At 36.6% G+C, this 26,711-nt stretch overlaps 1 long non-coding RNA gene across 1 annotated transcript in view; it reads left to right on the top strand.

The window, feature by feature from the left end:
- The first annotated feature begins 1,666 nt into the window (after positions 1–1,666).
- Positions 1,667–26,711, top strand: part of LOC139357118 (uncharacterized) — a 98,319-nt gene continuing 73,274 nt past the window's right edge. Inside the window, exon 1 of the long non-coding RNA XR_011609779.1 lies at positions 1,667–1,864. This is a non-coding gene — a long non-coding RNA (uncharacterized lncRNA). The remainder of the gene's footprint in view (positions 1,865–26,711) is intronic.

Raw genomic sequence — 26,711 nt, 5'->3', positions numbered from 1 at the left:
TATAATTGCATAAAAATAGATCTGTTAATGGTGCTACTTCTGGGAGACAACTGAGAATAAAAAGAGAGTAAATAACTTTTCAAACCAGTAGAAACTATCACTGAAATAAAATATAAAGAAGCAAAAGAGGGAAGTGCTCATTGCAAAGCTTGCTCTTCTTGGTAAATTGTATGCTCTGAGTGGCTATGTCATACAAAATTGACTTTTTGATATGTGTTCATTTTTCTGGGTAACTTGGTACTTTAGTTTGTCTTCCGTTGCTTATAACAGAATATCTGAAACCATAATTTGTAACAAAAAGGAATTTACTTAATACAGTTACAGAGGTTGAGAAATCCAAATGTTCTGTAGTATGTAGGCCTATGTAAACCTACCCTCAAAGTCCAAATAAATATAATAAACCCACCCCAAAGTCCAAATAAATAAGTCCAAGGAAGCTGAGAGGCTGAAAAAAGAAGCTGACAAATCTAGTTTCTTAGAAAGAAACATTTAATAGGAATTTATGAACAGAAGTCATGCTTGTGTCTTGGGCAGCAGAGAGAGATGGTGGATCCCCATGCCATTATGCCCCCAGACCCAGGGCTTATCTACCACAGGGAAAGGGTGACTCCGAAGGGATGTATAGGACAACTGAAGTATGATAACATCAAATGTTGTTTGATCTGAGGGCAAGGTTTATGGTACATATGTGCTCTCACAGAAGGAGCAATACACAAACTGGAAATCTTACAGGTCTTCCTGAAACAGGGGTTAATCAGAAACAAACACGGCAGGTTAGCATGCAAAGCGGAGCTGCTTTAGTGTTAATACCAAGGTTGAGGATTTATATCTGGTGAGTGCCTTCTTGCTGTTGTGGACTCTGCAGAGTCCCAAGGTGAGGCAGGTCGTCACATGGCAAAGGGCTGAGTGTGCTAACTCAGGTCTCTCTTCTTCTTCTTCTACTTCTTCTAAAGCCATCAGTCCCACTCCCATGATAAACCATTAGTTTATGAATCCATAAATGGCTTAATGCATTCATGAAGGTAGAGTCCTCATGACCCAATTACCTCTTAAAGGCTTCACCTCTCAATACTGCTACATTAAGGATTAAATGTCCACATGAGTTTTGGAGGGGACAAATATTCAAACCATAGCACTTGGGCACTTCTGTGTGAAATATCTGAATATGCATTTGGGGAATAACCACATAAACCAATTAAAGTACCTGATGGAGGCTGAATTTATCCAGGTTAATTTAGGAAAAAGGATAGCACCTGCTTTTAACGTACTGTTTACTTAAAAATAGAGACTTTAAAAGAGAGCATTTGCCCTGGATTCATCTTCTAATAAAATATGAAATTTAGAAACTTTATCTCATTCTATTAAATCTTAAGCATTGTCAAATGTCCACAGTCCTTTCCCTGCTGAAGAGAACTGGTTACTATAACAACCGCTGCAGCAGTATAACTAACTACATACACAAAAACAAAACCTGCCTTAAACTGTTGAATGTTTTTGTGTTCACAGCATAATCAGGTAATTTACAGTAATATAAGGAAATTGACAGTAATATAAGGAAGAAAATGACAGGAACTTGAAAATAGAATATTAATCCAGGAAGCAAGTTTAAACAAAATAAGGACAGAGGAAATTGACTAAACAGCTAGGGTAGCTCCCACCTTCTGCTTCTGGCTACCTAGCTCTCTTGGCTGGGGGATAGCAAGATGCTCCCATTTTCAGAGAAGCAATGTCTCAACCTCATTTCCCAGCTAATATTAGGGCCATGGATGCTGTGAGGAGAGAGAACTATTGATGCCAGAAACAAAGCAATGAAGTATTTATATCCAGAAATAGACTCTGATTTCATAACAGACTACTGGGAAAGGTAAGAGTGACTGAATAAAAGAAGTACGAATTTTGAAGCTTCTATTTGTATTTACCGTAAAACAGAAATAACATTTCTTCTGTTTTCCTTATTATTGTGAGGGTAAGATTATAAAATCTTCTTAGAATGTGATTTAAGAGCTATTAAGCTTTATAAACTATAAATAACATTATCAATAAAATTTAAGTGACCAAATATCCACAATTTACTAATAAACTGCTTTTTGTCATAAGATTTTTAACACTGACCTTTCTCCTTTGAATAACAAAAATGTTTATATTAAATCTGATAACCAAACAATATCCTTTTAATTCCCTTTAAATAAATGCTGTGAATTAAAAAAATGAAAATATATTAAAAGGCATATGCACATATAGATGAATATAGTGAATTTTGAATAAAAGAGTGTGACTCTGAGAAGGTACAAAATATATTCTCAAGAAATAACCCTTATTTAAACTCTTCTTAGTATATGTATATTTGTAGTCAATCAGCAACCTATTATTCTTCAGAATTTATCTACATTTAAAATGTCAACTTCTTCTTGCTGCTATGTATATTTCCCACTACCTAACAGCGTAGTGACCTAAAATGGTTTTACTCAATTAAGTGGAGCTATTTTAGTAGCTGTGAAAGAGTAAGTATAAAAATGACAATCTCCCATTTTAGCTCAGCTTTTCTAAAACTAACATGCAGTCAAAATAACCTGTTTTAAAGAGAAACAAAAGCTTGTGTGACCATCTTCTCTTGACAGAGTTCATGTACACCATATTTTAAACTATAACAGTATTTGTATTTTGCTAAGTAATAAACCTCTAAAAATAGAGACTTATAAAGACAAATTGTTGGTGAACTTTAAATACAGAGCTGAAGGTATTCCTGTAAACACTTACCAGACTTTAAAAAAAAATTCTAGATGATTGTTTGGTTTGTTAAAATAGAGAAGAAAACAATTATACAATATGATAGAAAGGGTGTGAGTGTGTAGGTTTAGGAGTAGTGTTGGTTTTGTTTGATCAAGTGATATCAATGATTAGTTTTATGAATCACCTATAATGTTAACAAAGTTAGAATCTATAGAAAACTAGCAGAAGGATCAGGCAAGGTGGCTCACACCTGTAATCCCAGCACTTTGGGAGGCCAAGGCGGGTGGATCATGAGGTCAGGAGATGGAGACCATCCTGGCTAACATGGTGAAACCCCATCTCTACTAAAAATACAAAAAGAAATTAGCCAGGCATGGTGGTGGGTGCCTGTAGTCCCAGCTACTCAGGAGGCTGGGACAGGAGAATGGTGTGAACCCGGGCGGCAGAGGTTGCAGTGAACCAAGATCGCGCCACACTGATGCACTCCAGCCTCAGCAACAAAGCGAGACTCTGTCTCAAAAAAAGAGAAGAAAGCTAGCAGAGGATAATGACAATATTGTGTTTCTAGACTTTAGATTTAATGTAGCCTTATCTTAACAATATTTAAGAAAATGTTCTACATAAACAATTTTTAAATTATCTTATAAAGATTTGTTTTATTTTTCCTACTGAAAATAATTCGGTCAGGAATTTTCTTGTTCATAATTTTTCTGTTGTTGTAGTTTATTTACATATTTTCTAAGGGGGTTTCCAATCTACATTTTTTATTTCTGCTTTCACTGTAAAATGAATGGAGAGATAAATCTTACTAAACTTAGAGAAATTGTGATTTTTAGCTAATTAATAAGATTCGGGCCAATGCCAGTTGAAAACATGGCACAACTTCAGACAGCAGTTTTAAGAAAATTTGATCAGAAGATAAAATACATATGCAAAAGCACTAACTACTTTATCAATTTAGCATTATTCATTGAAAAGTCAAACTTTTAGCCTGGCATACAAAGTGCTCTACCATTCATCACTGCCTCTCTCTTTATGTGTATTACTCCTTATTTCTCTACTCAATCACTCCAGCAGCCAAATCTCCCTGGTCCCTACAAGCTCCTCTGCTTCTACTTAATTCTGGCTAGGAATATTCTTCCTTTTTCATTCTTTTTATTCACAATTGACCACCCCTTCTAAGTCTAGCTCAAGTCCCTTCTTCATGAAGCTTGCCTGTTCACATATCTCTCCTTCAATCTGAATCTTAACACATATAGGGAAGTTTAATATTTTCCCTTGAAGTTTCAATAATCTGAGTCTGTAAAACAAACTGATAATAGACTGATTACCAGGAAAAAAGGGCATACAAAAGTTATTGTATGCACAAGATCCATATAAAATATAAAAACCCCAAAAAAGGCAAGATGCCACTTTTGTATCATCTTGAGGTTACAGAAAGAATAGAGGATTGATTGGATCATGGCAAAGACAGTGAAGGGGAAAGACCTGCAGAAAAGGCACTTTTTATACAGATAATGCTACCAGTGGAGGGTATCCAGGTTCCTGGGGTCTTGATCAAAGAACTGGACAAAACATGCAAGGAAAGAATGAAGCAACAAAAGCAGAGATTTATTGAAAATGCAAGTACACTCCACAGAGTGAGAGTGGGATGAGTGGGCTCAAGAGCCCAGTTACATTGTTATCTGGGGTTTAAATACCCTCTAGAGGTTTCCATTGGTTACTTGGTATACACCTTATGTAATGAAGAGGCTAAAGTGAAGTTACAAAGTTATTTGCTTGGTGTACACCCTATGTAAATGAAGAAGATGAAGTTACAAAGTCTTTTACTCAGTGTATGCCCTATGTAAATGAAGAGAATGTTTTCTGTCATAGCTGATGTGTTTCTATTTGACTTAGTTCTAGGAAATCCTTAGATTCCCTGGCTCCAGGCCCTATTCTCCTCGCTAAATAAGGTACAGATGAAATCTCACAGGTAGCAGCTCTCAGAAGGAATAGATGGTAGCCAGTGGCAAATGTTTCTGTCAGACCTTTAAAGGTTTCTAGATATGGACAAGTGGGCCTTCAGAGAAAGTCTGTTTGCATCTGTTGTTTACTATTTCTTCTACAGATGTAAATCTCACTTCAAAAGACAGCTTTTTAGCTATTCTTGTAGTTCTAGCTCGTCTGAATAGGCATCTTGAAGTATGTCAAAAAAAAAATATGTTTTGAGATGAAATAGTTTCAGTTTCCCTCATACAGCCAATGTCCAGTGTTCAGTTGGCACATGGTTCCACCTCCTGAGTAGTTTTTGTCACTTTTAGGAATATCCCCCCTTTTCAATTGCATTGTTATATACTATGGTGATACAGGGAAGAGTAGGGTCTAATTAACTTTTGCAATTCCACAAGAATTGCAGATTTTTTGCACACAACAATTATAGCCATAGGAACCAGCTACATTTATGAACCAGATATTATATTTACTGTGAAGGGAAGATGTAGAATGGAGTGTGAATCCAATTTCCACCATGTATTAGTTTTGAAGCTTTCATCAAGTTAGTCAATACATTGAAGGCTTCACAAATGTGTTCTCATTTATCTTCAACATAATCTAGCACAACAAGTTCTATTCCTAGCTCAATTTTACAATGGAAACAAGTGAAGACTAGACAGTTTTACCTAATGTCAAAAAACAAAATTGCAACAAACTTAGAGATCTAATTGGTTTTTATTTGCAATTCTAGAATTGGGCAGCATTTTATTCTACAAAATAGAATGAGTGCTCCACTGGTCACGGTAGAACAGTTGGTTTTTGTAAGATGGGAACACGGAAGCAGAATAATAGAACAAATTGGATTGGTTAACATCAGTTTACTTCAGGTTACTTTTCTTGTAAGGGTTAGAGCCGAGATAATTTCCTTATTATGATAACTCAGGTTGACTGTGCCTTTTCTAATTGGTTGCTTTGAATCTCCTGTTTTTAGGATAAACCAGCCTGTTCAGGGATTTAGCAGCTTTCTTAAAGTTTCAGTTTGATTACGTAGCATTTTGCACAAGTAAACGCTATTTAGTTTTGTCTGGTCTGCTGGGGCCTGGTGCAGGAGCTCAGCTGAAAACAATGGCCCCCCAAGTAAAACGTTTCACACTAAGGATAGTGGCTGGTAAATAAAGGATCCAGGATTTCCCTAAGAACACAAGCCCTGGTATTAGTCAGAGAGAAGTGTAAACTTGCCCCCAAAAGACTGTTGAGTGTATGAGTGCCTGGCCTTATACTTGCAGGCAAAACAAATTTCAGGGTTATTTGGAGGCTCACAGTAGTGGGACCTTCATAATTACAGTAAAATCAGGCACCTTAGCTCAAAGAAATTTTTAACACTAACAGAGGAAACTGTTAAAGGACTACTTCCTACTTGATCTACTGACAGCAAAGCTGAAAGCATACCTGCCCTCCCTTACACTGATGAACTAGGTATTATTGGTTAAATATGTTATTGGTTAAATTCACTCTCAAGGTCTCCCAAATAAGTAAGGACATAACTTTGCTGAGCAGATTTGACAGTCAGCTAGCCATGTTACAAGGAGCATTTGTCTTCAACTAGAATTGGGCATTAGAAGTTGAATTTGGTTTCCAATTAACCATTCAAAATTAAGACAAAGTATAAAGAAGGTACAAGGAAAATTTTCATACACTCTTGCTTTATAATAGGTTTGACCTTTTTAAGGTTGAATTTTTTGACAGGCTATGCCACAGAAAATCTGGAAGAAATAAAACTGGAGAGTTCTAAAAATATGAAATACAAACATTGTTGATTTAAAAAAGCTTAAGCCTTAATTCAGCTAAGATGACCTAAATACAAACAAATGCCTCTTAATTATCAGGCCAGCCTGCCTAAGCTATGCAAATAGGTAGTTTCTATCCACTACCTCTTATTCTCCTCACCAATTTCACTCCTCAAGGCAAAATTTCTGGTCTGTTTTGTCATAACTTTTCAGCAAGTGTTAAGTTGAGAGTCATTTATTACTTTCCTCCAGGGCAAAGCCAGCACTCTCTTCTAAGTGCTTATACATGTTGATGTCTTATTTGCACAGAAGTGGCCAGCCGGTGTGTTACATAGGCCAGCCAAAAACTAAGACCTGCTTTAAATCCTAGCTTTGCTGGTAACCAGTGGAATGGTCTTGCCTAAATCAGTCATTCTTAATCTCAGTTTTCTAATTTGTGAAATAAAAGTCTTATACTAGACCACAGCCAAGCATTTAACTCTTTAATTTTATACCATAAATCTACCTATCGTGCATAGCTTCCATAATAGCACTCTCCTTCTTATCTTCTTTTCCTTTCTAGCATTAATTTATTATTCATTACTGGCTATTAGCAACTATCATCCCTGAGGTAATTTTTAAGTCTTTATTTTTGCACTATTTTTACTCCCATTCTTTTTCCTTCTACATTCACTAATTCACAGGATTTCAATGGTCAATTATTAGAGACTGAAAACTAAATTTCCAGTTTCCTGTTTCATAACCATGAGGCCATATAATTTTGCTAGGTCATTTATATTAGCAATAAAGATCACAGACTCTTCCCATAAAGCATTATCTGATCCTCCAAGTTCTTACATTGACTCTTGGAGTCAATTTAGACTCTTTCAACCCTTTTCCAGTCAATTTGCAGCTAAGTCTTATTATTCTGTCTACAAACTTTCCTTGTAAGATTTGAAACCACTTTTATCAACAACTCAACTATTAGGACTGAGAACTGAGGCCACCTATGTCAACAAGACTTAGCTGTTTGTTCAAGGAAATACTCGCCCAAAAACGTAAGACTATATATAACCCAGCAGACAACCTTATAGTTAGTTTCAGTAAGAAATTGTTTCATAGTGATATTTTTTTTTCCAAGTTCAAGCAATTCTGCCTCAGCCTCACGAGTAGCTGAGAATACAGGTGCGTGCCACCATGCCCAGCTAATTTTTGTATTTTTAGTAGAGACGGGGTTTTGCCATATAGAGCAACCTGGTCTCGAAACCCTGACCTCAAGTGATCCGCCTGCCTTGGCCTCCCAAAGTACTGAGATTACAGGCGTGAACCATCACACCCAACCAGATATGAGATTTTAATATCCAGTAAGAACATACTAATGTATATGACTGTTATGACTGTCAGCCTTCTCTCTCTACTCTTCACGTGGTTGCTAGACTAGAATAATTTCTTTTTTTTTTTTTTTTTTTTTTGAGTTTGGCCATGTACACAACTTTAGAATCCAGTAGGAAATTTTTAAACTGAAGAGTCAAATTACTAATACATACAGTTAAAGCCCTTCTCATCAACCATCCTACCTTAACTGTTAGGTGACTGATTTTAAGCTACTTTTCTCATTATTTTCTTACCTGTATGAGAATCTTTTCCCATAGGAACTTAATTTACAGCATTTAATAATCAACCTCTAACTTTCTGCTTTTACCAGGGGGTCTGACTATCTATGAACACTAATCCATACTCAACATATTCTTTGCATCTTGCCTCAATGGTCCTCATTTTTCAAGAAAGCTTCTAGCCATAATAATTTGTCAACTAATTTAAATCACTCTTTCCATCAGAGTCTTCCCAGAGTTTCTTTTATTATTTATTTGTTCTTACTTTAAGGTATTTTGTGAAAATGTCTTTCAGGTTTTAATGTTTGTTCCCTCTCTATGGCAGAGTGAGTTGCCCTCATCAAACATTCCATCTTTAGTCTCACACATCCCCTGCCTCTTTGCAGTTGGATAGACCCATGTGAATAGTTTTGGCTGGAAAATAAGTGAAATGTGTCACTTCTGAGCAAAAGTATAGAAGAGTGGGAGCTCAACTCATAAGTTGTCTCTACCACTATAAGGCTTCCTGTGCCAGATGGCACAGCTCCAAGATGGTAGAGCCTCTACTGGCGTGGGCACCCAAGTGATGCTATACAGCAAATCTTCAAAGTGGCCTACACTGGACACATAGTGAGAGGAAAAGCAAACCTTTATGTGTTAAGGTGCTGAGATGATCAATAATAGAGTCTTCAAAGTTAGTCAAGAGACTTTTGGTACGGGATTACTTATTCAGTTGATTTTATAGTTTTCACCTCAGTATACAGTGTAGTCTCTATAGAAGCATTGTGGTCAATAAATACTTTTGTCTATATTGTTTTGTATTTATTTTTCCCTAAACATAATTGTCCCCAGAATTTTATTGCAATAGAAACAAAAATCAATGATAATGCTCTACAACTCTTCCTTATATCATTCTAAATGTTGCATTTCAGCTATTTTAAAAATCATTTATAAAGTTTTTAAAGAAGATAGTTATCTGGGTGTATCTGTCAGGGATTAATCAGAGAAGCTGAGCTCTGAAGAGTTATGGGATAAGGGATTTGTTTTAGAAATTAGGCCTTACACAATTGGAGGAGGCAGTGGATAAGGACAGTATTGAAAGAGAATAGAAGAATCAGAGAAGACACCCATCAGTCAATGTAAGAAGTAAGCAAGTGCAGGCACTGAGGTGGAACTACAAAGGGTGAGCTGGTGGAGAAGTTCTTAAGAAACTGTTGACTCTATGGGTCTTCAACCAGGTGTCTAGTGAGGGACTTGGGGCCACTCTTGGTTAGAAAGATCAGCAGTTGTGTGGGAGCTGAACGTGGAGTGGAAGAGAGTGAGGACAGCAGGAATCTTGCCATTCATGAGTCTGTCTTGTCACCACAGCTAATAATAGAGATCTTCGGAGAGTAAAGATTACTACTTCATTTCCACCTTCCAAACTTCATGCAATTTCCCCATTTCGCTAACAAAACCAAAACCATACAAAGGAGAGGATTTGATAAGCAGAAGGGGGCTGGGTCTGTCAAATGAGAGAAGTTTAAGTGAGAGTAGTCAGCCGGAAAGGAAAGAGTAGTAAGTTAGAGACTACCACAAATTCTGTACTGCTTCTCCATCAATGAGTGGGGACTATCTCCTCTTCCGCTGAATCTGAATTGGCTTTGAAATGTGCTTTGGTTTTCAGCAGGAGTGAAGTTTTGCCTGTTCACCTTTTTTCTGCACCAAACATAACATTGTCTTTTCCTGCACTTAACATAATATTCAACAGAACTACTACAAAGATACTGCAAATTATATACAGCAGAATATACTTAATAAAATCAGAGTGAATTAAGGATTGAAAAAAAAAAACATGATAATCAACCGATAAAACCAGGACATACATTTGCATATTCTTTCATTAATTGTATTATTCTTTTTTGTCTCCTCTTTTTACCTATATTTATTAGATTCCTTTTCATGAAAAGCAATTTTAGACTGAAGCTGACTGCAAATGTTTTTAAGAAAAATTTAGAACAATAACTATGGATAACAAAAGCTTATATATTTACTATAATCTATCATTGGATAATATTTTACATACAATTTACCAAATAATTTAATCATTTAATATCTCTCTACAAGATGAGAGACATTTTGTGAGGTTTCTCAGAAACCCAGCTGGAAAATCTAAACATTAATTTTAGACCCAAAAGACTTAATTTGGGATATTAATCCTGGAGAAAGCTGCCAAAAATCTCAAAAGGTGTAAAACACTTAATCAAAACAGAATCACAGGTCATCGTAAAATAATAGCTATTTATTTAACTAGAGCAATAATCAAAAGACACAAAAACCTCAACCTTTAAAAGCTCAGTTATCCTAAATAATCAAAAAATCTAAATAAGACAACACAGGAATTATCTTGATAAAATGTAAAATCTTTGTTTTTCATGCCAGTATCAAAAAGGTCAAGAAAAACTTCCTGTATGGTGATTACGGCTCCTTAAGTGAAGCCCATTTGGATAACCTGGAAGTCAAGACTGATGAAAAGGATACTTGAATTTAATTAGACATAGAAAGACCAGGTTCAGGGTTACAAGTACACATTATATTTTAAAGGAATGTAAACAAGAAAACTGGTACCTTGAAATGGGAAATATATGGCTCTTAGTAACAGCTCGGGAAGTTTCCTGGTTACATTGACCAATTTAGACACACCAAGCAAAGCCAGGTGCACAGATCAAGTTACATGTGAAGAAAACATTGCTTTTCTAGACCTTCAAAATAAACATTTCAGCATCAGGCCATGACAGCAAAGTTAGAACCAGAGGGAAAAAAACTACAGGAATCGACAAAAATGTTGAAAGAAAGAGTTATCATCCCAGTCAAGCAAACAAACAAAAGAATGTATCTTTTTAAGAGGAGAAAGAACAGAAGGCAATGATGTATGCCTACAAATCACATGCAGTAAGGTACAGCAAAAATGAAACTTCTGAGGTATGTATCTGAAGTTTCAAAAAGCAACAGATTACAAAATTTAAAGATGTAATTTTTTATTTTTAATTAAAATGTAATTTTATTAAAAGTCAATCAATTTAAGAAAACCTTGTTGTTCTAACATAAGGGACCAAAATTTTTAGTTTTGTATTAGTGTATTTTTAATATTAATGTTCAATCTTTTTAGGAGGAAGGGGAAGAGCAAGATGGCAGAATAGCAGGCTCTACTGAATGTCCCTCCCACAAGGACACCAATTTAACAATTATCTACACACTGAAAAACCACCTTTATAAGAACCAAAAATCAAGTGAACACTCACAGTACCTGGTTTTAACTTCATGTCACTGAAGGAGACCCTGAGAGATAGGAAAACCAGTCTCAAATCACTGATGTGACCCCCTCCCCCATCCCCTGCGGCTGCAGGGTGGTGCAGGGAACATTTCTGTGCACCGAGGACAGGGAGAGCGCAGCAGTTGTGAGACACTGAACATAGTGCTGCTCTGTTATAGCAGAAAACAAAACCAGACCAAACTCTGCTGATGTCCAGCCACAAAGAGAACATTTCAGCTAGCCTTAGTCAGAGGGGAATCCCTGATCCCAGCATCTGAACTGGAGTTCCCACAGCTTCACCACCATGGGCTAAAGTGCTCTTGGGCTCTAAATAAACTTGAAAGGTAGTCTAGGCCACAAGGGCTGCAAATTCTAGGTAACTCCTAGCGCTGACCTGAGCCCAGAGGGAGTGGACTAGAGGACTTACTGAGATACCAGCTGTGGCAGGTGAGGGAGGCCTGGCCTTACCTTTCCCCTAAACCCAAGCTGCACAGCTTGTGGTTCCAAAAGAGACCCCTTCCTTCTGTTCAAGGAGAGGAGAAAGAAGAGTGGGGAGGACTTGGTCTTGCATGTTGGATACCAGCTCAGCCACAGCAGGAGAGGGCATTGGTCAGAGCTGTGAGGCCCCCTTTCCAGGCTCTACCTCCTGGACAACAAGTCCAGACATACCTTGGGCCAGAAGGGAAACCACTGCCTAGAAGGGAAGGACCCAGTCCTCACAGGATTAATTGCCTGCAAACTGAAGAGCCCTTAGGTCCTGAATAACCCGATGTGATACCCAAGTACTACATCAAATGCATTGGGTGAGACTGAGATTTGCCCGCTTCAGGTGAGACTAAGCACATTCCCAGCTGTGGTGGATACAGGACAATACTCCTTCAGCTTGAGAAAAGCAGAAGGAAAAGTAAAGGGACTTTGTATTGTTCCTTAGATACTAGCTTGGCCCCTAAGGTGCAGCTAAGATACCAGCTTGAGGCCAAGAGCGGTAGAGCACCAAGTAGGCTTTTGGGGTCCCCAGTTCCAGGACTTGGCTCTTGAACAGCATTTCTGGACCTTCCTTGGGCTACAGGAGAGCCCCCTGCCCTAAAGGATGAGTCCTAGGCTAGGCACCATTCACCACAAGCTGACTGATGAGTTGAGTCCTTGGGCCTTAAAAGGAGCATCAGCCATAGTCTGGCAGTACTCCCCTTGGGCCTATGGTGGGGGTGGCCACGGGGTAAAGCTTCTTTGCCTTTGAAAAGGGGAGGTAAGAGTGGGAAGGACTAGGCCTTGTGGTTTGAGTGCCAGCCCAGCTACAGTAAAATACAACACCACGTAGACTTTTAAGGATTTTGACTGTAGGCTCTGGCTCCCAGACAGCACCTCTGGACCCACTCTGGGGCCAGGGAGAACTTGTCTCCCTGAAAGGAAGGCCTGGCTGGTTTTGCCATCTGCAGACTCTAGAGCTTCAGAGCCCTGAGTGAACATAGGCAGTAGCTAGGGAGTGGTTACAGTAGACCTTAGGTGAGACCCAGTGCAGCCCTAGTGCTGGTGGCCACAGGATTGCTTCTGCCACTCCAACCCCAGGTCCAGGTGGCACAGAACAGAGGGAGAGAGACTTTGTTTTGGAGAAAGCAAGGGAAGAAAACCAGAATCTCTACCTGGTAATCCAGAGAATACTTCGGGATCTTGTCCAAGACCATCAAGGCAGTACCTCTATGAGTCTGTAAAAATACAGCATTATTGGGTTTAGGGTGCCCCACGAAAGCAGATACAACTTACATCACAACACCCAAGTCCTTTTGAATATCTGAAAAGCCTTCCCAAGAAGGACGGGTACAAAACAGGTCCAGACTGTGAAAACTGCAATAAACAACCTAACTCTTCAATGCTGAGACACAGAAGAAAATCTACAAGTATCCAGACCATCCGGGAAAACATGACATCATCAAATGAACTAAGTAAGGCATCAGGGACCAATCCCAGAGAAACAGTGACATGTCACCTTGCAGGAAGAGAATTCAAAATAGTTGTTTTGAGGAAACTCAAAGAAATTCAAGATAACACAGGGAAGGAATTCAGAATTCTATCAGATAAATTTTACAAAGAGGTTGAAATATTTAAAAGAATCAAGCAGAAACTCTGGAGCTGAAAAATACAGTTGGCATACTGAAGAATGCATCAGTCTTTTAATAGAAGAATTGACCAAGCAGAATAAAGAATTAGTGACCTTGAAGAAAGGCTATTTGAAAATATATAGAGCAGGAAAAAAAAAAAAAGAATAAAAAACTATGAAGCATGCCTATAAGGTCTAGAAAATAGCCCCCAAATGACCAATCTAAGAGTTATTGCCCTTAAAGAGGTGGTAGAAAAAGAAATAGGGGTAGAAAGTTTATTCAAAGGGAAAATAATACAAAACTTTCCAAACCCAGAGAAAGATATCAACAAGTATAAGAAGGTTATGGAACTCCAAGCAGATCTAACCCAAAGAAGACTACCTCAAGGGATTTAATATTCAAACTCCCAGAGGTCAAGGATAAATAAATAATTCTAAAAGCAGCAAGAGAAAAGAAACAAATAATATACCATGAAACTTCAATATATCTGGCAGCAGACTTTTCAGTGGAAACCTTACAGACCAAGAGAGAGTTTGTGACATAATTAAAATGCTGAAAGAGTCTGCAATCCCTGCACTTTGGGAGGCCAAGGCGGGTGGGTCACCTGAACTCTGCAATTAGAGACCGGCCTGGGTAACATGGTGAAACCTCGTCTCTACAAAAAATACAAAAATTAGCTGGGTGTGGTGGCAAACACCTGTAGTCCCAGCTACTCGGGAGGCAGAGGCAGGAGAATTGCTTGAGCTCTTGAGGTAGTGGTTGCAGAGAGCCATGATTGCATCACTGCACTCTAGCCTGGTCAACAGGAGTGAAATCCTGTCTCCAAAAATAAAATAAAGTAAAGTGCTGAAGAAAAAATTTTTTTTACCCTAGAATAGTATACCTGGTGAAAATGTCCTTCAAACATAAAGATGAAATAGAGACTTTCTCATATAAACAAACCTGAGGCATTTCCTCAACACCAGACCTGCCCTGCAAGAAAAGGATGTTAATGAGCAATAAGAAATCATCCCAAAGTACAAAACTTATTGGTGATAGTAAGTACACAGAAAATTACAATGCTGTAACTGTGTTGTATGAACTACGAAGACTAAATGATGAACCAATAAAAAATCACAACTACAACAGCTTTTCAAGACAGACAGTAACATAAGATAAACACACACAACAAAAATTTAAAAAGCAGGGAGATGAAATTAAGGCATGGCGCTTTCATTAGTTTTTGTTTCCTTGTTTATGTAAAAAGTCTTATTATCAGCTTAAACGTACAGACTATAAGATAGTATTTGCAAGCATCATCTTACACTCAAGTCAAAACACAAACAATACATAAACAAAAATAAAAAACAAGAAACTAAATCATATCACCAGAGAAAATCACCTTCACTAAAAGGAAGACAGAAAAAAAAGAAAGAAGGAAGACAACAAAACAACCAGAAAACAAATTTTAAAATGGCTCGGAGTAAGCCCCTGCTTATTATCAATAATAACATTGAATATAAGTGAACTAAACTCTGCATTAAAAAGACAGAGTGGCTGAATGAATTTTTTAAAAGACACAATGATCTGTTATTGCAAGAAACACACTTCACCTATGAAGACACACACAGACTGAAAATAAAGGGACGGAAAAAAATACTCTATGCCAATGGAAATCAAAAAAAGAAGTAGCTATACTTGTATCAGACAAAATAGATTTCAAGACCAAAACTATAAGAAGAGAAAAAAGGTCACTATATAATAATAAAGGGGTCAGTTCAGTAAGAGGATATAATAATTTTAAATAACTATGCATCCAACACTGGAGCACCCAGGTATATAAAGCAAATATTATTAGAGCTAAAGAGATAGACCTGAATGTAAAAATAGTTGGAGACGTCAATAGCCAATATTCACCATTGGTCTTCTAGATAGAAAATCAACAAAGAAACATCAGATTTAATCTGTACCATAGACCAAACGAACCTAATAGATATTTACAGAACAGTTCATCTAACAGCTGCAGAATATACATTCTTTTCCTCGGCACACGGATCATTCTCAAGCATAGACCATATGTTAAGTCACAAAACAAGTTTTAAAACATTCAAAAAAATTAAAATGATATCAAGCATCTTCTCTGACCACGATAGAATAAAACTAGAAATTAATAACAAGAGGAACTGAGGAAAGTATACAAATGTATGAAAATTAAATATATGCTCCTAAATGACCAGTGGATCAATGAAGTAATTAAGATGGAAATTGAAAATTTTCTTGAAACAAATGACATGACAATGGAAATATAACATATCAAAACCTATTGGGATACAGCAAAGGCAGTACTAAGAGAGATGTTTACAACTAAAAGTTCCTATGTCAAAAAAGAAAAAAAAAAACTGCAAATAAACAACCTAACAATGCATTTTAAAGAACTAGAAAAGCAAAAGCAAACTAAACCCAAATTAGTAGAAGAAAAGAAATAATAAAGATCAGAGCAGAAATAAATGAAATTGAAATGAAGAAAACAACACAAGAGATCAATTAAACACAAGGCTGATTTTTAAAAGTCAAACAAAATTGGCAAACCTTTAGCCAGGCTAAGAAAAAAAGCAAGACAATCCAAATAAAATCAGAGATGAAAAAACAGACATTACGACTGATAAACTGCAGAAATTCAAAGAATTATTAGTGGTTACTATGAGCAACTATATGCCAATAAATTGAAAAATCTAGAAGAAATGGAGAAGTTCCTAGGCATATATAATCTACCAAGATTGAACTGTGAAGAAATCCAAAATCTGAACAGACTAATAATAAGTAATGAAATCAAAGCTGTAATTAAAACTCTCTCAGTAAAGACAAGTCCAAGGCCTGGTGGCTTCACTGCTGAATTCTACCAAACATTTAAAGAAGACCTAATACCAAACCTATTCAAACTATTCTGAAAAGTAGAGGAGGAGGGAGTATTATTCTGGTACCAAAATTAAAGACACACCAAAAAAAAAAAAAAATAGGCTAATATCTCTGACAAATAACGATGAAAAAACTCCTCAACAAAACAGCACATTGAATTCAATAATACATTAAAAAGATCATTCATAACAACCAAGTGGGGTTTATCCCAGGGATGCAAAAAAGGTTCAGCATATGCAATTCAATTAACATGATACATCATATTAACAGAATGAAGGACAAAAACCATATGATTATTTCAATTGATGCTGAAAAAGCATTTGACCAAATTCAACATCCCTTCCTGATTAAAACCCTCAAAAAACTGAGTATAGAAGGAATATACCTCAACACATTAAAAGCCATATATGAAAGACCCACAGCTAGTATCATACCAAATGGGGGAAAAAACTGAAAGCCTTTCTTCTAAGATCAGGAACGTGCCAAGGATGTCCACTTTCACCACTGTTAATGAACATAGTACTAGAAGTCCTAGCTAGAGCAACCAGACAAGAGAAAGAAATGAAGAGCATCCAAACTGACTGGAAAGGAAGAAGTCAAATTATCCTTGTTGGCAGATGATACGATCTTATATATGCAAAAACTGAAAGACTCCACCAAAAGCCTATCAGATAAAGAAAATCAGTAAAGTTGCAAAATACAAGATCAACGTACAAAAACCAGTAGCATTTCTATATGCCAAAACTGAAAAATCTAAAAAAGAAATAAAAAATAAACCTGTTTACAACAGCCACAGTTGAAGTTAATAACCTAGGAATTATTTTAACCAAAGAAGTGAAAGATGATTGTAATAAAAACTATAAAACACTGACAAAAGAAATTGAATAGGATACAAAAAATTGGAAAGATATTCCATGTTCATAGATTGGAAAACCAGTATTGTTAAAATGTCCATATTACCGAAAACAATTCACAGATTCAATGGAACCCCTATCAAAATGGCAATGACATTGTTCATAGAAATAGAAAAAAAAATCCTAAAATGCATACGAAGCCACAAAAAACTCAGCATAACCAAAGCAATCCTAAACAAAAAAAAAAACAAAATTGAAGGAATCACATTATCTGACTTCAAATTATACTCCAGGTCTATATTAACTATATCATGCAGCATGATACTGGCATAAAAAGAGACACATAGACCAATGGAACAGAATAGATAATCCAGAAACAAATCCACACACGTACAATGAACTCATTTTTGACAAAGGTGCCAAGAACATACACTAGGGAAAAGAGTTTCTTCAATAAATGTTGCTGGGAAAACTGGATATCCATATGCAAAAGAATAAAACTACCTCTCACCATATACAAAAATCAAATCAAAATGCATAAAATACTTAAATCTATGACCTCAAACTATGAAACTACTAAAAGAAAACATTGAGGAAACTCTCTAGGACATTGGTCTGGGCCAAAATGTCTTCAGTAATACATCACAACCACAGGCATCCAAAGCAAAAATAGACACATGAAATCACATCAAGGTAAAAAGCTTCTGCATAGCAAAGGAAATCGCCAACAAAGTGAAACGAAAACTCACAGAATGAGAGAAAATACGTGCAAACTACCCATTGTGATAAGGATTAACCACCAGAATATATAAAGGGCTCAAACAACTCTGTAGGAAAAAATCTAATAATCTGATTTAAAAATGGGCTAAAGATTTGAATAGACATTTCTCAAAAGAAGACATACAAAAGGCAAACAGGCATATGAAAAAATGCTCAACATCACTGACCATCAGATAAATCAAATCTACAATGAGATATCATATCACCCTAGCTAAAATGACTTATATCTAAAAGACAGGTAATATCTAATGCTGGCGAGGATGTTGAGAAAAGGGAACCATGGTACAGTGTTAGTAGGAATGTAAATTACTACAACCACCATCAAGAACAATTTGGAGGTTCCTCACAAAACCTAAAAATGGAACTATCATATGATCCAGCAATTCCACTGCGGGTACATACCCAAAAGAAAAGAAATCTGTGTTTCAAAGAGATATCTGCACTCCCATGTTTGTGGCAGCACTGTTCATAACAGCCAAGTGTCCATCAACAGATGAATGACTTAAAAACTGGTATTTATACACAATGGAGTACTATTCAATAATAAAAAAGAATGAGGTCCTGTCATTTACAATAACATGAATGGAACTAGAGATCATTATGTTAAGTGAAATAAGCTAGGCACAGAAAGACAAACATCCCATGTTCTCACTTATTTGGGGGACCAAAAAATCAAAACAATTGAACTTATGGAAATAGAGAGTAGAAGAATGGTTATCAGAGGCTGGGAGGGCTAGTTGGGGTGAGAAAGGATAGGTGGAGATGGTTAACAGGTCCAAAAACAAAATATTAGAAAGAATGAATAAGACCTAATATTTGACAGCACAACAGGGACTACAGTCAATAATAATTTATTGCATGTTTTAACATAACTAAAACAGTATAATTTGTTTGTAACACAAATGATAAATACATAGGTGATGGATACCCCATTTTTCATGATGTGATTATTATGTATGGCATGCACATAACCAAATATCTCATGTACCTGATAAATATGTATACCTACTATGTACCTACCAAAATTAAAACTGAAAAAAATCATTAAAGAATGAAAAGAGAGAATATTGGGATATTGGTTTTCCAATCTATGAATTTAACAATTAGGAGGTCACATGAAACTTTCAAGATTTCAAATTCATAGAATGAGAAATTCCATTTCAAGGAGTATGTAACCGACTAACCACAGTAAAATCTCTTAAAAAAGGATTTTGGAATTCAACATAAGCAGCTTTTTCATTTTCCAGTTTCCTTATAATTTCTGGCTGGTGGGAAATGGACAAATCTTTAAATTTCCCAGTTAGAATTCTGGGCCACTTTTGAAAAAGAAAGGATTATTTAAACCAGGCAAATGAGCCCACTGAAATGCTATGAAAATAATGACAATATCATTTGAGTGCTATCATTTGTCAGAAAATGCTTTCCATATACCATCTCATTTAATCTCTCCCAAAAGATGTGGAGCAGGCACTATATTAACCTCATTTTGCAGATGAGGGCTATGACTTACAAGGGTTAAATGAAATTACTCAGATTTACGCAACTGGGATTAGGCGATCCAAGTTTCAAACCCAGGCAAAATTCTGGCATCTGTATCCTTATATTTATAATTTAATGTTTTAAAAATGTATTTGCTTAGTTTTTTGAAAAAAGTTTTATAGTCATATGGTTCAAATTGCAAATGTTAGCAATCAATGTTAGCAGATTTTTTGCAATTTATATTATTTTTTTTACTTTAAGTTCTGGGATACATGTGCAGAACTTGCAGGTTTGTTACATAGGTACACATGTGCCATAGTGGTTCACTGCACCTATCAATCCGTCATCTAGGTTTTAAGCCCTGCATGCATTAGGTATTCATCCTAATAATGTTAGCAGATTCTTATGTGTCCTAAAAGAAAAAAAAATGCATAAATGAGCAAATATGTATATCTATGGGCATATATAATCTCTCCTTTCTAAATACAAAATATCATATAATATATGTTCCTCTATAACTTGTTGTTTTTATAACTATTTTTCACTATAAGCTTAGGAAAAAACTTTCTTTTATGGCTACCTACTCTTCCATAATATGGATGTATCGTAATTTGTTAGCCGGTCTACTATTGATGGGCATTTAGGTTATTAGTTGGAAATCAATAGATTATTAATTTAGAAAAAATTTAGATTATTCCCAATCATTTGGGATCATAACCAATGCTCTAATAACCTTGTACTTACCCCATCCTGCATTTGTCTCAAACCCTGTTGATTTATTCATTCTCCATACTATCTCTCTCAGGGACACAAATAATCATTCTTGGCAATTGTAACTTTCAGATAATTTTTTTTAAAAACAAAAGAGCATTTTGAAACACATCAATTTCTCACTATGGTATTTTCCATTAGGCAAAGTCGTCTAAACCTGAATGTTCAGCTCAGAACGATTCTTAAACTGACAAAATGAATAGGGTCTGATGTTAGAAAGAAGGGTGAACAGGATGTGAGGATAATTAAAGTGGCAATCAAGAACAGCCTTCAAGAGCCTTTATTTTGTAACGAAGCTCTTGATGTTTTAGAACGACTGCAGCATTACTCTTTAGAAACTAACATCCCACAGCCGGGCATGGTGGCTCATGTCTGTAATCCCAGCACTTTGGGAGGCCGAGGCAGGCAGATCACCTGAGGTCAGGAGCTTGCGACCAGCCTGGCTAACATGGTGAAACTTCATTTCTACTAAAAATACAAAAAATTAGCCAGGCGTGGAGGCGCGCACCTATAATCCCAGTTACTCGGGAGGCTGAGGCAGGAGAATCACTTGAGCCCAGAAGCTGGCAGGTGCAGTGAGCCGAGATGGCGCCATTGCACTCCAGCTTGGGCAATAAGAGCAGAACTCTGTCTCAAAAAAAGAAAAAAAAGAAACATCCCACAAACGTATAGACCAGCTCATGTTTTGCCAGCTAATTCTCTCACTAAACATTTGTCTGATGCCTAGTCATCGTTGAGAGCTCAGGAAGCTACTGGTTGTGTGTGTGTGTGTGTGTTTCCCTCACCTACTTTACTTATTTGGAGAGACAACTCATCAACCAAACAATTTTAGCAAATTCATTTTATTTCAAGCTTTTTGAAGGATACTTGTTTTACAAATCCACAGTGATATTATAAATGGTACTGTTCTTGTTATTAACAAGGTCTATAGAAATTTTAATGCTTCTATGAAGATATTAACCGTACCTGTTATGCTCTGAACATTTGCTCCTCCTGATTCCTTTTTTCTGATTATGCATATTCTATTCCAACGCAATCTTATCTCACTTCATTAAAAAGAATAAGCATTATTAAAACTCTTTAAGGGCAGGTCAATAATGTGAAACCTTCATATATTAAAAATCAGAGGCCTAGAAGATATTCAATAAATGTTATCGCTGTAATGATGATAAAATGACATTTACCCAAAGATAAGTGGGAATTAAGACACAGGAGCCTTTAGCCTCAGATTTCTTATCTTCTTTTAATTCCTGATGCTTGTGAGTTGAGCAGTCTAAATTCTTTACTCAAACCACCAGTAAGAAAGAGTTCATTTTTGTATATTTTGGCTTAGAGATCTTCATGACATACAAATGACATAACAAAAATATCTGTCAGACAGATCCATTTGCATCTAGCTATTGAATTCAATTGAATGATTATGAAGACATTGAGTGAGTGAAGCTATAATCAAAGGAATAAAAGCAGAAGCTATTTCTAAAGTATAGGTGAACATAGAAAATGTATGTTGTTTTATGCAAGAAAGCAGTATTATTCAGCTATAATCAAATCTTGATTATGGGTCGACTTTGTGCCAGCCATCTCTGTCTAATAGAAGACACATATGTAAACAATACTATAGGTATTATAATAATAATAAAATAATTAACTGGAATGGCCAATAGGTTTAATTTCATCTGCGAAACTTCATAGGTTGATGGTAGCTCCTAGAGCATGATTTAGAAGGATTTGAAAAGGAGTCTGCAACATGATCAACTGGTGATGACTGCCATATGTCTGGGATGGAAAGGGTCAGTCTGCATGTTGTCTATTCGCTGTCTCTGCTGTGTGGTGCAGAACAGGTGCACAATAAGGAGGCAGAGGTTTTCAAAGGATCATTGACATTTCTGAAGACCCTTGAAATTGGACCTATATATGAAGAAGGTGGGTGGTAATGAGCAGTCAAAGTAGAGGGGAAAGTATGAAGAAAGGCACAGATCATAAAGTAACTAAGTGTTGTGGTCAGTGCTTCCTATAAGTGTGAAGTTGGTTGGGAAGGAAGCAGGGTGGGTGCCAGGCTAGAGAGCTCCACAGGCATTAATCTGAGGAGCTGGTACATAATCCCTTTGTTCTGGAAATCTGTATCGGACTTACCTAAGGTGCTTGTTAACGCAACCAAATTAAAGTATCTGGATGCGGGGTTAAGAGTCTGCATTTTTAACTAAGAATATGCATTTTTATCAAACTCTCCAGGTGATTCTTAAGCATAGTAAACATTGAGAGCCCATAGTCAAAGACTATTATATAGCAGGAAGAGAAAACTTTTCAGGAAGTTTTCATGCTGAGAGTTAACTCATGCTGTTTATAAATATTTCTACTCTAGAAGTGGGTCAAGCTGGTATTCATGTTAGTACCCACATCCAAAGCCTCCCAGAATCCCCTTCACAGGCCAAGCTGCTATAGCATTTCTAGCTCATTAATTTTAGTCAGGAAGGACCTTTAGCTTAGTGTGCTAATTATTACACTAGAATTTAATTGTAATTGAAAATATATACTCAATTTAATTTGAGCGTTTTTCAATAAATTGGATCAAAGGGAGATATTTCATCCTAGAGTCAGAAACATGTTTTCAGTTGTGAAGATAAAAAGATTTAGCAAGAGAATAACACACCCTTATTGTCATGATGGTCTAGATTACAGTTAGGTGTGCAAGAATTACCTACTCATAGCTGCAGACTTTGCCTAGTTCACTATAGAAAACAAAAAATGCTACTGCTATTTAATGGAACCCCTTACTTCACTAAATGAATCCTTCCTATAGTTAAGTAGATCACAACTAATTAGGATCAGTTCCCTGTTTACATATATATACACATTAGTGTTATTTTTTTAAATACAGTGTTGTAAAAGAGACCGGAGAGAGGAAACAAAATCCTGAAATTTGGGATTATTCTATTAATATTATTGTAATTTTATTGTATATATTATAGAAAATGTTTATTCATTTCAGAGCATTTAATCAACATGGGTTTATTCATTAACTCATTTCTTCAAATAATTATTTCTTGCTAGGTACTAAGGACAATATTTATTGCTAGGTATTGAGGCAAGAAACAAACATATTTCCTGCCCTCATGGTGCTTCCTATCTAGCGGAGGTAATAGCTATTATAGTAATCAACAGTCAACCAAATATCAGTCTAGTTTCTTTTTTTATTTTTTTAATTTATTTATTATTATTATACTTTAAGTTGTAGGGTACATGTGCATAACGTGCAGGTTTGTTACATATGTATACTTGTGCCTTGTTGGTGTGCTGCACCCATCAACTCGTCATTTACATCAGGTATAACTCCCAATGCAATCCCTCCCCCCTCCCCCCTCCCCATGATAGGCCCCTGTGTGTGATGTTCCCCTTCCTGAGTCTAAGTGATCTCATTGTTCAGTTCCCACCTATGAGTGAGAACATGCGGTGTTTGGTTTTCTGTTCTTGTGATAGTTTGCTAAGAATGATGGTTTCCAGCTGCATCCATGTCCCTACAAAGGACACAAACTCATCCTTTTTGATGGCTGCATAGTATTCCATGGTGTATATGTGCCACATTTTCTTAATCCAATCTGTCACTGATGGACATTTGGGTTGATTCCAAGTCTTTGCTATTGTGAATAGTGCTGCAATAAACATACGGGTGCATGTGTCCTTATAGCAGCATAATGTATAATCCTTTGGGTATATACCCAGTAATGGGATGGCTGGGTCATATGGTACATCTAGTTCTAGATCCTTGAGGAATCGCCATACTGTTTTCCATAATGGTTGAACTAGTTTACAATCCCACCAACAGTGTAAAAGTGTTCCTATTTCTCCACATCCTCTCCAGCACCTGTTGTTTCCTGACTTTTGAATGATCGCCATTCTAACTGGTGTGAGATGGTATCTCATTGTGGTTTTGATTTGCATTTCTCTGATGGCCAGTGATGATGAGCATTTTTTCATGTGTCTGTTGGCTGTATGAATGTCTTCTTTTGAGAAATGTCTGTTCATATCCTTTGCCCACTTTTTGATAGGGTTGTTTGTTTTTTTCTTGTAAATTTGTTTGAGTTCTTTGTAGGTTCTGGATATTAGCCCTTTGTCAGATGAGTAGATTGCAAAAATTTTCTCCCATTCTGTAGGTTGCCTGTTCACTCTGATGGTAGTTTCTTTTGCTGTGCAGAAGCTCTTTAGTTTAATGAGATCCCATTTGTCAATTTTGGCTTTTGCTGCTGTTGCTTTTGGTGTTTTAGACATGAAGTCTTTGCCCATGCCTATGTCCTGAATGGTACTACCTAGGTTTTCCTCTAGGATTTTTATGGTATTAGGTCTAACATTTAAGTCTCTAATCCATCTTGAATTAATTTTCGTATGAGGAGTAAGGAAAGGATCCAGTTTCAGCTTTCTACTTATGGCTAGCCAATTTTCCCAGCACCATTTATTAAATAGGGAATCTTTTTCCCATTTCTTGTTTCTCTCAGGTTTGTCAAAGATCAGATGGCTGTAGATGTGTGGTATTATTTCTGAGGACTCTGTTCTGTTCCATTGGTCTATATCTCTGTTTTGGTACCAGTACCATGCTGTTTTGGTTACTGTAGCCTTGTAGTATAGTTTGAAGTCAGGTAGCGTGATGCCTCCAGCTTTGTTCTTTTGACTTAGGATTGTCTTGGAGATGCGGGCTCTTTTTTGGTTCCATATGAACTTTAAAGCAGTTTTTTCCAATTCTGTGAAGAAACTCATTGGTAGCTTGATGGGGATGGCATTGAATCTATAAATTACCTTGGGCAGTATGGCCATTTTCACGATATTGATTCTTCCTATCCATGAGCATGGTATGTTCTTCCATTTGTTTGTGTCCTCTTTGATTTCACTGAGCAGTGGTTTGTAGTTCTCCTTGAAGAGGTCCTTTACATCCCTTGTCAGTTGGATTCCTAGGTATTTGATTCTCTTTGAAGCAATTGTGAATGGAAGTTCATTCCTGATTTGGCTCTCTGTTTGTCTGTTACTGGTGTATAAGAATGCTTGTGATTTTTGCACATTAATTTTGTATCCTGAGACTTTGCTGAAGTTGCTTATCAGCTTAAGGAGATTTTGGGCTGAGACAATGGGGTTTTCTAAATATACAATCATGTCATCTGCAAACAGGGACAATTTGACTTCTTCTTTTCCTAACTGAATACCCTTGATTTCTTTCTCTTGCCTAATTGCCCTAGCCAGAACGTCCAACACTATGTTGAATAGGAGTGGTGAGAGAGGGCATCCCTGTCTTGTGCCAGTTTTCAAAGGGAATTTTTCCAGTTTTTGCCCATTCAGTATGATATTGGCTGTGGGTTTGTCATAGATAGCTCTTATTATTTTGAGGTACGTTCCATCAATACCGAATTTATTGAGCGTTTTTAGCATGAAGGGCTGTTGAATTTTGTCAAAAGCCTTTTCTGCATCTATTGAGATAATCATGTGGTTCTTGTCTTTGGTTCTGTTTATATGCTGGATTATGTTTATTGATTTGCGAATGTTGAACCAGCCTTGCATCCCAGGGATGAAGCCCACTTGATTATGGTGGATAAGCTTTTTGATGTGTTGCTGAATCCGTTTTGCCAGTACTTTATTGAGGATTTTTGCATCAATGTTCATCAGGGATATTGGTCTAAAATTCTCTTTTTTTGTTGTGTCTCTGCCAGGATTTGGTATCAGGATGATGTTGGCCTCATAAAATGAGTTAGGGAGGATACCCTCTTTTTCTATTGATTGGAATAGTTTCAGAAGGAATGGTACCAACTCCTCCTTGTAACTCTGGTAGAATTCAGCTTGAATCCATCTGGTCCTGGACTTTTTTTGGTTGGTACGCTATTAATTATTGCCTCAATTTCAGAGCCTGCTATTGGTCTATTCAGGGATTCAACTTCTTCCTGGTTTAGTCTTGGAAGAGTGTAAGTGTCCAGGAAATTATCCATTTCTTCTAGATTTTCCAGTTTATTTGCGTAGAGGTGTTTATAGTATTCTCTGATGGTAGTTTGTATTTCTGTGGGGTCGGTGGTGATATCCCCTTTATCATTTTTAATTGCGTCGATTTGATTCTTCTCTCTTTTCTTCTTTATTAGTCTGGCTAGTGGTCTGTCAATTTTGTTGATCTTTTCAAAAAACCAACTCCTGGATTCATTGATTTTTTGGAGAGTTTTTTGTGTTTCTATCTCCTTCAGTTCTGCTCTGATCTTAGTTATTTCTTGCCTTCTGCTAGCTTTCGAATGTGTTTGCTCTTGCTTCTCTAGTTCTTTTAATTGCGATGTTAGAGTGTCAATTTTAGATCTTTCCTGCTTTCTCTTGTGGGCATTTAGTGCTATAAATTTCCCTCTACACACTGCTTTAAATGTGTCCCAGAGATTCTGGTATGTTGTATGTTTGTTCTCATTGGTTTCAAAGAACATCTTTATTTCTGCCTTCATTTCGTTATGTACCCAGTAGTCATTCAGGAG

Source organism: Macaca nemestrina, chromosome 11, assembly GCF_043159975.1.
Source record: "Macaca nemestrina isolate mMacNem1 chromosome 11, mMacNem.hap1, whole genome shotgun sequence".
Lineage (NCBI taxonomy): Eukaryota > Metazoa > Chordata > Mammalia > Primates > Cercopithecidae > Macaca > Macaca nemestrina.
Note: the sequence above shows the minus strand (reverse complement) of the source record. Positions and strands in the feature narration are given on the sequence as shown.